The 12,118-nt window shown below is 41.5% G+C and overlaps 1 protein-coding gene across 2 annotated transcripts in view; it reads left to right on the top strand.

Annotated features, from left to right (window-relative positions):
• The window catches only part of DNER (delta/notch like EGF repeat containing), a 213,232-nt gene that overhangs the window by 166,456 nt on the left and 34,658 nt on the right, over positions 1-12,118 (top strand). The gene's annotated exons all lie outside the window — the stretch shown is intronic.

Genomic DNA, 12,118 nt, shown 5'->3' with positions numbered 1-12,118 from the left:
TGAAGATCATCTGGAAGCTCCAGTTAGTTCCAAGTATACTTCCAGGCTGCTACCTGGGACTGTCATTGGGACCATATTTCACCCACAATTGAAATGGCACTATTGCCTCTGTTTCTGAGCTTAATTTGGAGTGCTGGCCCTTAACCACTCAGGACCTAGCTACTTGCTGAAACTCATTTTCCCATACCAATCCACCCAATCATTCTCTGAAGCTGGGTGACCCTGCATTGGAAATAAGGCGAGGGGTAACTGGAAGGAGAGACTTTCAGTTCTTCCAGATTGTAAGAATAAAAAGGGATCGCAAAGAGCTCCAAAAGGATCTCTCCAAATTGGGTGAATAGCCACAAAAATGGCAAATTCAGTGTTAGCAAGTGTAGAGATATGTATCTTGTTAAGCCAGTGTGTGGAGGTGTGAAAAAAGATGAATTTCATAGTACGGGTCATTGAAACAGATTGAAAATGAAAATGCCAGTATCGTATGTTGTGGTACAAAACTTTGGTGAGACCACTTGGAATACTGTGTACAATTCTGATCTCACTTCAAAAAAGGATATTTTAGAGCTGGAAAAGCTCTAGAAAAGGGGAACAGCAATTCTCCTATGAGGAATGTTTACAAGATTTGGAGCTTTTTAGTTTAGAGAAAAGGCAACTAAGCAGAGGGGAAATGATAAGATAATGCATGGCGTGGAGAAAGTGGATGGAGGGAATTTCCCTCTCTCACGATACTAGAACTCGGGCCATCTAATGAAGCTGAATGTTGGAAGATTCAGGATAAATGAAAGGAAGTACTTCTTCATGCTGCATAGTTAAACTACGGAATTCTCTACCAGAAGATGTAGTAATGGCCGCCAGCTAGGATGGCTTTAGAAGAGGTTTAGCAAAATTCATGGAGGATAAGGCTATCAGTGATGGCTGGCCATGATGGCTGTGTACTGTTTCCAGTACTAGAGGCAGTATGCCCCTGAATACCGGTTGCAGGGGAGCACAAATGGGGAGAGTGTATAGCACTCATGTCATGTTTGTGGGCTTCCCATAGGCATCTGGTTGGCCACTTTGAGAACTGAATGCTGCTGTTCCATGTGAATAGGAACAGCTTTACTTCTTTGCTTATGGATGAAGATGATCTGTGCAAAGTGGCCATATTGCTGACCTTAAAAGGCATGATATTAAGAATTAGAAGTACACTACATTACGGAGTATATTTAATGTTTGAGAAATATAGCTGAATGCGTAAACAGACTTTTATAACTTGTTTAATTCAAATGCAGATACTTATAACAGCAATATTTGATAGCAGAGTTTGGAAACTATGAGTGAACATTAAGGCTGTTACCTGCTTTGCTGAAGTGGGTTGCTTTGTTAAGTTGGAGAGGGTTGTGAATCAGAGCCCTCTGAAATGAGGAAGGGAGTAAACAAGCTTTCAGATGGGGAAGAGGTCTGAGGGTTTAGTTACCTGTCATTATGTCACATGGTGAGCAGCAGCATTTTCTATTCCCCACCACCTTCCCTGTTCAGTGGGAGAGGGAGTGATGTATTTACTGAGCTGGTCATTGAGAGATCTGCTGACATGTCCAGGAATGACCATTTGCTAGTTGGCCAACTACTACCTTTTCCTTGCTCCCCAGAAAGATACTCTATGTAGAGCAGCTTTCCGTAACCTAGTGCCCTCCAGAGATTGTTGTGGACAATAGCCTTTGGTCAGGGATAATTGGAGATATAGTTGAAAGCATCTGGAGGGCACCAGGGTGGGCGGATCTGGTGGGAAAGTTGGACCAACTGTCTGGATTCTATTGCATCTCTCACAAAAGTGACCATATTAGATTGAAGTAGCAACAGCAACAAAGTGTATAGTAACTTAAAGACCAGCAAAAGTATTGCAAGTTGAACTATTGTACACCAGAACGTACTTAAAAACCACTATGTGTGTTTGATGAAGTATGCAGAAATGGTCAATATGGTGCCCTCCAGATGATGTTGAATTGCAACTCTCATCATTCCTGACCATTGGGCTATGCTGGCTTTGACAGATAAGAATTGGAGTCCAACAATATTTGGAGGGCACCCTATTTCCTACCCTGAAGCAGAGTCAAGAAACAAATCACAGAACAAAGGGTGGGGGAGTGGAGGGATATTTCATTCTCCTAGATCTTAGAACTGCCATTCTTAAACAAAAAGAAGGCTAGAATATGCAGGTTTTGAATTAGAAGTGAGTAGCACATTTAATACCATCTTCCTGGGTTGAACAGAGATTATTAATCTAAGTAGAGAATATAATTATCCCCCTGGTGGCGTTAATACTATTTTTCAAGCTATGTTATCTGCTAATTGTTATGAGTTGGGTGCACTCTGTGCCATCATGATACAATGGGCACAACCACATCTAATTTCAATTAATTCATCTGTGCTTTGTCTTCATAGTCTACAATAGGGCTAGGAGGGCATACCTAAATTTGATTTTATAATGTACTGCAGTCTCTTGATTTTTTCCCTTTTAGCCTCAGGCTCAATTCTCTCATATGCCAAACCATTGTTTGTGCCAATCACAATTTAGAACTCAAATCATGTTTTAGAACTGCTTTCATTTTTCTGGCTGCTCAAAAGTCCTGTCTGTAGCTGCAGTGTAGTGCAGTGGCCCCCAAGGGCAGTGCAACAGCCATTATTAGGGTTTGCCAGTTCAGAACACGCCAAACCAAAATTACTACAAAAGCCATTACTTAACAAACATACTTCAAGCCATGGTTTCTGATTCTGGATTTCTAGTCAGTCGGAAACCATGGTTTGTCAGTTCATACATCATGGGATGCTTTAGTTAAATTTCCTTAAACATGTTTTGGCATGAAGTCTGAATGGAGCTACTGTGGGAAATTGTTTCCCCCCCTCTGTATATCTATATGCACTGCCTTTCCTTTTTATGGTGACATGGTTTCAAGCAAGGGTTATAGTTCTTTGGGTTAGTTGAAATGGCTTCTTTGGGGGGGGGAACCAGCAGAATTGCTAGATACTTTTAATTTCAGGGAAGGAATTATGACTTTGTTAGAATGACTGACTGTGACCTAAATGAGTGAAAGTTATGTATTCCTAAATCTTGGATCAGATATAATTGGAGCTGACCAAAAATATGAAGGTTCCACAGAGTGCGGGTCTGAGCATTTCCCTAACTTTGCCTGCATATTTTGAAGCTTTTTTTCCTGCAGCCATGAGGGCTAGAAACTTGCCTTTCAAAGAATAAAGGCTGAGATTCTCAGAATGCCAGGTCACATTTTTGTCTGTGCAAGACAGCGATGGATATGCAGAGTACATGCCATCTTTTACATAAGGAAATCAATGTAGACCTCCTCCTGCTGGGACGAAGGGTGGGATATAAATCAAATAATAGATAGATAGATAGATAGATAGATAGATAGATAGATAGATAGATAGATAGATAGATAGATAGATAGATAGATAGATAGATAGATAGATAGATAGATAGATAGATAGATAGACAGACAGACAGACAGACAGGTAAGTAGGTGTGTGCCTGTTGGAAGGTCTGGACCAGTAGTTACCAATTATCCATTGTTGATATATAATTTGGAAATTTTAGTGGCAGCCACATCACACAGTTTTTTGGGCTTTGTTTATTGAACAATAGTGATATGAGAATATGTTATTTGTTCTGCGCCTTATGGGTCAAAGTGTAGTACATTAACCTATCAGTGGCCATAGCACTGACCATAGGTACAAATAGCCCATGCCATAGATACAGATTCAGTATTCATTACTATAAGGCTTTTTTCTGACATGTATTCAGCTAAAGAAGCCACAGTCACAGAATATTAAAGGCTGGAGCTTTAATAGTACTTCTACATAGTGTAAAGGCCTATTTTCTAAACCAGCATGCTGCTTTTCCCTTTCTAGTTTCAGAAGGTATGGAACAATTTGATTCTGTAATCTTTGTGGTACTGCTGCAGCTGATCAAATGCTTCCCTTCCTCTCTCTTCACTTTTAGTATCTGTGGTCCTCTTACTCTCAAGTCATTGAGGACAGCTGGAGTAAAGTGATGAAAAGCAGAACAAATGAATGCATTTGTGCTGAAGCATATACTGTTCATTGTGCAGACTTAAGGAACAGAGTTTGAAATTGACCAAATTTGGTGTGGCCTTTAAACTCTATATCAAGCCAGAGTGTAGAGTCTCAGTTTAAAAGATCAGCTGCTTTAATTATTATTATTATTATTATTATTATTATTATTATTATTATTAGACGACTACTACTACTACTACTAATAATAAGATTTATTTGTCACTTGATACCCGAAGGTCCCTAAGTGACTTACACAATGTTAAAACAAAACAAACAAAACAGACTATAAAAACATAAACAACAACAAATCAATACCAGTACCACCCCCACAAAGCCACAGGAAGGTTTGGCAGCATATTAAAAACAAAGCATATTCCACAAATGGGGAGCCACAACTGAAAGGCCCTCTCCCTTCTCCCCACTCTCCAAGCTTCCTTCAAAGGGAGGACCTGGAGAAGGCTGTCAGAGGAAGATCTAAGGGCCCAGGTAGGTTCATATCATGAGAGGTATTCTAAAAGATATTGGGGTCCTGAGAAGTAAAGCACTTTTTAGGTCAAAACCAGCATTTTGAATTGGGCTTGGAAGCATATAGGCAGCCAATGCAATTGAAACAGGATAGCTGTTGTGCCCCAGATGAAAGGAGAATTAGATCAGGGAGGGGAATAAGATGAGGACGAGGCTCCTTGGGGGAGTTGGAGGAAGGGAGACAAGCGAGGAGGGTTCTGGCAGCCCTTAAATACCCATGCCTGGCAGTTCCACCAAGGCAGCTCCTGCCCCACCTGCGAGTCCAACACCCAAGCAGTTGGGAAGCGACTCTCCGATCATGCCATCTACTCCTCTGCAGGAATCCCTGCCAGGCACTTCAAACACTTCCCAGCCAATCAGCATCCCACTTCTAGAGACCACGCTGTCACCTAGCGAAGCCCTGCTGTCAGATAGGCCATCTGAGACTCACCCCATGCAAGGAGGTGCAAGAAAAGAGACTTTCAAAGTGTGAAACGTAGGCAGAGCTGCCGCTTACGTGCACAAACCTTCCCTACTGAAGCAGGTGTCTCCCAAGGCACAAGTGCTGAGTCAACTCTCCCCAAACGCTGCAGAGACTGTTTAGCTAGGATAGTTAGGGAAAGCAGTGAGTCGGAGTAGACAGGTATATGAAGCGTACCGCTTTGGATGTAACTATAACTTTAATAAAAAGGGGAAGAGACATAACCTCGCCTCAGTCTGAATCCTTCGCCTCTGGGCAGGACAATAGGTGTTATATGTTCTGTTTGCCTTGAACCTGTCAACAGTCAGGCAGCTGTATTCTGCACTAATTGAAGCTTCCAAACCATTAAAGGCAGCCCCACTTAAAACACATTGCAATACAACCTTGAGGCTACCAGAATACAGATTACTGTATCCAGGTTATCCCTGTCCAGATAGGGTCACAGTTGGGCCGCCAGCCTAAGCTGATGGAAGGCACTCAGCATCACTGAGACCACCTGTGCCTCAAGTGACGGCAGTGGATCCAAGAGAACCCCCAAACTCTGAACCCGCTCCTTCAGAGGAAGTGTGACCCTATTTAGAGCAGGCCATGCACCACTCAGCTGGTCAGAGGAACCACCCACCAACAGCATCTCAGTCTTGTCTGTATTAAGCTTCAGTTTATTGGCCGTCATCCAGTCGATTATTGCAACCAGGCACTGATTCAGCACATCCACTGCCTCACCTGCAGAAGATGAAAAGGAGAAATCATCAACATACTGATGACAAAGCACTCCAAAACTCCATTTGACCCCATTTAGCAGTTTCATGTAAATGTTAAACAACATGGGGGACAGAACCAACCCCCTGCAGGACCTGTACTAGAGAGCCCATGGAGCCGAGCAGTGTTCCCAGGAACATTCTGGAGCTGGCCATCCAAGTAAGAATGGAGCCACCTCAATGCAGTGCCCCCAGTGCCCAACTCAGACAGTTGCCCCAGAAGGATACCATGATCGGTAGTATTGAAAGCCGCTGAAAGGTCAAGGAGGATCAACAGAGTCTCTGTCCCAATGCAGGCCATCATACGGGGTGACCAAGCAGTTTCTGTACCAAACCCAGGCCTGAATCCAGAATGAAATGGATCTAGAAAATCTGCATCCTCCAAGAGTACCTGGATCTGGTTGGCAACCACCCTCTCAAGAACAGAGCTACAACTGTCATCAGTCCCTCTTTCCAGATAACTCAGGGAATTGTAGCTCTATGATGGGAGTAAAGGTCTCCAAACAACTCTCAGCACCCTTCCCACCTATTCTTTCCAGAATCCTTTGGGGGAAGCCATAATTTCTTACAGTGGAATAAAAGTAGAATAAATGTCTAATGTGAATGCGTTCTCAGACTACGAATCTATTCCTTCAGGAGAAAAACAACCCCCCGGAGAACAGATTCTACACCTACTTCCCAGTCCCAGAAACCACCTACCCGCAGTACCTCCATTGTATCAGGATTTAGCCTCAGTTTATTGGCCCCCATGCAGTCCTTCACTGCTTCCAGACAGTAGTCCAAAATCTTCACAGCCTCTTCCGCTTCCAATGTAATGGATAGCGCTATGTGTCATCAGCATTGATGGCACCATGTTCCAAAACCCCAGATGACAGCCCCCAATGATTTCATATAGATGTTAATTAGTATAGGAAACAGAATGGTCCCTTGTGGGACCACACAATTCAAAAGCCATGGGGCCAAGCAACATTTTCCTAGTACTTTCTGGTAGCGACCCTGCAACTAGGAACAGAACAACTGTAATACAGTACCTCCAGTCCTGAGGATTGACCCGGGGACCTTCTGTGTGCAAAGCAGATGCTCTGTCACTGAGCTTTCAGCCTCCTGCACCCCATTGCAGAAAATAATTACTTAATTGCTAACAGAGTTCCCAGGGAGTGGCTCTAAAAATGTTTTTTATGGGGCAAGTAGCTAAGATTTCTTGCCTGTGCTGTATACCATAGATGAATCAGAGAAGAAACCCATAAATCCTATGCAGATCCTGTTAGTACAGGAATTCTCCCCCACTCCCTCCACAAAGCCAGTGAGCGAACAAGTATGATCAATGAGAGTATGGCATGGTGGGGATAGCAATGATCAGTTGCTAACTGGCTAGTGGTGAGACTGGCATCTTATGGCAGCAAACAATGGGAAAGAAATGCATGGTGCCAGCTTGGTGGGTTTTTTTAAATGTACAGCACAGAACATCAAGGATAACAACAGAGTAGCTTCTGAGCTTCCCGATGCAACTGTGTTTTCAACGTTTTTTGTGTTTTGAAACATTCTTATCTTTGAACAGTTCTTTGTGCATAAAGAAGAGTATATCATATCACACATATTCTAAAGGTACCTTTTAGCTGTTGATAAGATGAAATACCATAGAGTTGTAAATTGTTACATACACAAAGGGTTTAATAGGGAGAAGCATTGAGCAACCACAAGTTCCATTGTTTGCAGAAAAGCAGACTCATGAGGGCATTTGACCTTTCTCTTCTCCACTGCAAAAAATTCCGGAGCCGCGAACACCTGTGCATTGTTGTTTTTGTAGACATTCCTCTTATATATATTGAAATATTTGTATAACTCTGCAATCATTTAGGGGGTTCTGTTGAAATTATGTTCGGGATTGGCAGAGGCAGTGGGTGGCAATCTCCCCAAAACTTGCCTCACATGTGATTCTGTTTTGTTAGTGATAACATCAGCATATGAGAGTCGGCGGTCAGAGACTCAGTATTACCATCCTGGATTAGAAGTTTGGTTCTGAATTAATTCATTAATTCTTAACTAGGGTCCTATTTTGAACTGAACATATGCTATGAAGAGCCAGCAACATTAGATTCACCCCGTGACTCACTCCTATGTGAGTTGAGAAACAGACAAATGACTCCAGCCTTCCTCCCCCCCCCCAATGTGTACAGCAACAGAGGTTTGTTTTAGTAGAGATCTCCACTTGAGCACTGCGTTGCTACTCTAACAGTGTGTCAGACCTTGGCCACAATTCAGAAGTTATTTTGGTAGGAGGGGGATAAGGAACTTGTAGCCCTCCCAGGTGATGTTGGCTCCAGCTCTGGTCAGCATGTCCACTGGTCAGAGATGATGGGAGTTGTAATCTAACAATGTCTGGAGGGCTACAGGCTCCTCATCCCTGTTCTTGAAGGACAAATCACATTAGTATCTTCTATTGAGTAGGCTGTAGCATTTCCCTTAAAGGTAATTTTGTTTCATCTTACTGGTGCTGTTTACTGGCCTAAGAACCTATTCTTATTCAATAGGTGATGGCAATATCCCACGCACATAGGGTAGGTTTGCAGTAAGGTAGCCCATTTTGCCAACGAATCCCTGAACATAAGTAAGCTCCCACTGGTGAGGAGGACTGGTAAACTTTTGTTGGTGAACACCAGGCACCTCATCTATTGCCACTGCTGTACAAACATTCATGATTCATTATTGCTTGAAGGATATAAGCCAGGGAAAATAGAGTAGAACTAATACAAACTGCAGCTTCGTATTTTGGTTGGGTGAGTTTTATCTTGACTTACACTACCTTCCTGAGCAAATAACTTCTCCAATGGAGACATTAGGGAGACTGCCAGTGAGCGGGGAAGACTCAGCTAAAGCATGTGAAATGGAACAGTACTGGGGTGCTGGCATTTTTCCTCATTCACTAGCACATCAATTCCCAATGAGTACTTAGTGCCTAAATGTATCTGAGGCAGCTGCTACCCATTGCTCATTCCCATTCCCAGCTTCCTCTATTCTCCTCCCTGGCAACCAGGAACCATGCATTGAGGGGAGGATGTTTCTCCTCCGTGCCATGCAAACCACAAGCAAGAGCAGTAGATGTGAATGGGGAAGTCAGCTATTCATCTGGGGAGTTGCCATCTCTTTTGTTATAGCAGTGCTCCTCTGGAAGGGGTCAATATAACCACCATCCCATCACTGGCTCAAAGGGCCACTGGGATGTCTAGGGTTGCACTAAACCCTAGTTTGGTGGGGAACCTTTTTGGCTTCATGGGCCAGATCTTTATCTGACCTCACACCGTGGGCCAATTTTGACAGGTGGGTGGGGCAAGCTGCCTGTCAATCACATGATGTCACATGATTGACAGAGTGGGCTGCAGACCAGCTCTGACAGGGACTGCTCCATCTCCAGCAATGAAGAAACACGCTTGCAACAATGTTTGAAGCAGTCTCCTCCCCATTTAAAGTGGGGGAGACTGCTTCAAAGCGTGCTTGCTTTAAGACAGTCTCTGTGCTCCCACACTCAGATGGAAGTGTGGAGATTGTCATAAAGCAAGCACGCTTTGGAGCAACGATCTTTAAGTGGGGGGTGAGACTGTTTCAAGCAGTGCTGCAAAATGCTTGAAGACTGTTCCCATGCCCCAGTCCGAGCACAAGAGCATTCAGACCATCTTAAAAGCAAGCACTTTTAAAAGCCCCCCCTCAAGATCACTCCAGATAGATAAATACCAACTTTTTTGTAGCGTCCCAAGAATTGGTGTGCAGATTTAGTAAGCAAAAACAGACTATGTAATGAATAAGGTCAGCCACTCTGCAGGGAAGATACTGAAGTAGAAAATGAGTGGGTACCCAAACAACACTGGAACATAGGGAGCTGTCCTCTACTGAGACAGACCCTTGGCCCATCTAGCTCAGCATTGTCTACACTGACTGGTATTGGCTTTCCAAGGTTTCTGATGGGTCTTTTCCAGCCCTAACTGGTGATGCTTGGGTACTGATCTTGGGACCTTCTGTGTGCAAAACAGATGCTCTGCCATTGAGCTCTACAGGGTTTCCCATAAATAGTTAAATGTCCATGACATTTTACATAGGGGCATTGTGGACAGAGCTGACCTTCCTTTTTTCTGCCTTGGTCTTTCCTAGCCTAATCATTTAAGTGACAGACACAGTAAATTACATACAGGGCAGATACTCTACCATTCAGCTACATGGAACTATTAACATGGAAAGATGTGCCTCAAGACACTACACCTACAGTACCAAATACCCAGGACTCAACTGCTACAGGCAGGCATTCAATTGATTTGCATTAACACATGTGTGGTTTGCAGACTATATTGACTTCTGTACATTTACTTGATTATTATGCATTCATGACTGGGAGAAATTGTTAATTGGGGTATGTAGTACTTTCACAAATAGAAGATATTATGCAGTTCTCTTACTGCCTTTCCCGTTCCTCTTGGGCTTCAGAAGAGAGACTGAAAATGGATTCATATTTTGGCAGGGCTGTCTTCTGTCACTGATTATAAGATGAGATGCATGAAAATAGCTGATGAATTTTTACATGTGATTAACATGACATTGAAGGAAACAGGGAACAAATTATTCTAAAGGGCACATCCCAGTGTTGGATGGAGGCAAAATAATTTCAAGATGACCACAATACATCACTATTCAATAGTGATCACATCCAATTGTACTTGTCATAGTGCTGCTGAATTAATATGTTACCTAAAGCATTAAACTGTGTGATAATTCAGTAAAGGGAAGTGACACAACGGTGGCTGGGGGGACCCATATGGTGGGAAGGATCCTGTGTGCAGGTGTAAAAAAGCATTTCTGATATAGAATAAAATAATGAGAAGGCCTGGATTGGGAGAGAAGGTTAGCAGGATGCATAGAATGCATATTCTATGTATTCCCTATGGTGATTTTCAGTTAGTCTACAGAAGATCAGCAATTCAGTTGTCTTTCTCTGTAAACATGCACAATCCTAGTTTGGTTTAGGTGAAATGTATGAAACCACATTGAAGTATATTTTGTGATGACCCAGCAATTTAAGAGTTATGTATTGTGATTGATTGTCTGATCTTACCCGCTACAAGTAGTTAGTGCTGAATAAGGACAAAAGCTGCAATAATATTTTCTTTTTCATTGATTTTACTAAGTAAGCAGTAGCAGAATTTTGACAACATCAGAGAGAGTTGAAGCTATTACACTTGAAGCAGCAATAAAAACTGCATATTCCCTGCCCCTTACATGGGAAAAACCATTTAAGTTTTTTAAAAAATAGATTAAAAATATTTTGGCTATGTAAAGTCCCTAAAATTATTAGGAGGCTTTTACCCCTTTTTTTTTTTTTTTTCAATAATTTTTATTCAGATTTTCATAAAACATACAAGACAAAATCATAAAACATTCAAAGACAAAAAACAAAATCAAAAATAGTTAAACAAAAAAAAAAAAGAAAAAAAAAAAAACAAAAATAAAAAATAAAGAGTAAAATATTGACTTCCCATTTGTCAAAGATCAAATCAGTTATAAGTCTATAATATATAACAATCCTGTCTCTTAAGTCATATTATAAAATCACTTTCCTCCAGTAGTTATCTTACTTAATCATCAAATCTCATAAACATTACTTTATTCTTTCCACAAAAAGTCAAAGAGAGGTTTCAATTCTTTAAGAAATATATCTATCAATTTTTTTTTCCAGATAAGCATATCGATTAATCCATCTCATTACTAATTATGATAATCTTATTGTCATAACCATAGTCAAAATAAACATTTCAATTAATCCATCACATCAGAATCTGTTAGGTTCAATAATTTCAGTAGCCATTGTTCTATTATCTCTATTAGTTCCATTTTCCATCTTCCATCTTCAGTAGTCTTGTTAAGTCCAGTAATTTCAATATCCAATCTTCCATTATCAGTATTCCATAATAATCTTGCTGTCAAAGCCATAGTCATATAGTAAGAGTCTGATGGGGATTACCTCTATCCCAAATATTTTCTTGCCATCCATTCTGAATAGGTTGCTGAAATACTGCTGTAAAATCATATCTCTGTTCTTTTTTTCAAAATACACTGGGTCATCTCTTAAAAGTTTTTCCATTGTCACATGGCTGCAGTTAATTCCATAGATTTTCTCTATATTGGGCTCCATCACATCATTCCAGTCCAGAAGATTATCCATGCCATTGATAACTTTATCTCTAGAATCTTCATTCATTTCTTCAGAGATAACATTGAGTTCCAAACAATAGATTTTATTTCTAAAGTCCATAGACTCCAAATCTTG

The sequence above is a fragment of the Rhineura floridana genome, chromosome 7 (genome assembly GCF_030035675.1).
Source record: "Rhineura floridana isolate rRhiFlo1 chromosome 7, rRhiFlo1.hap2, whole genome shotgun sequence".
Lineage (NCBI taxonomy): Eukaryota > Metazoa > Chordata > Lepidosauria > Squamata > Rhineuridae > Rhineura > Rhineura floridana.
Note: the sequence above shows the minus strand (reverse complement) of the source record. Positions and strands in the feature narration are given on the sequence as shown.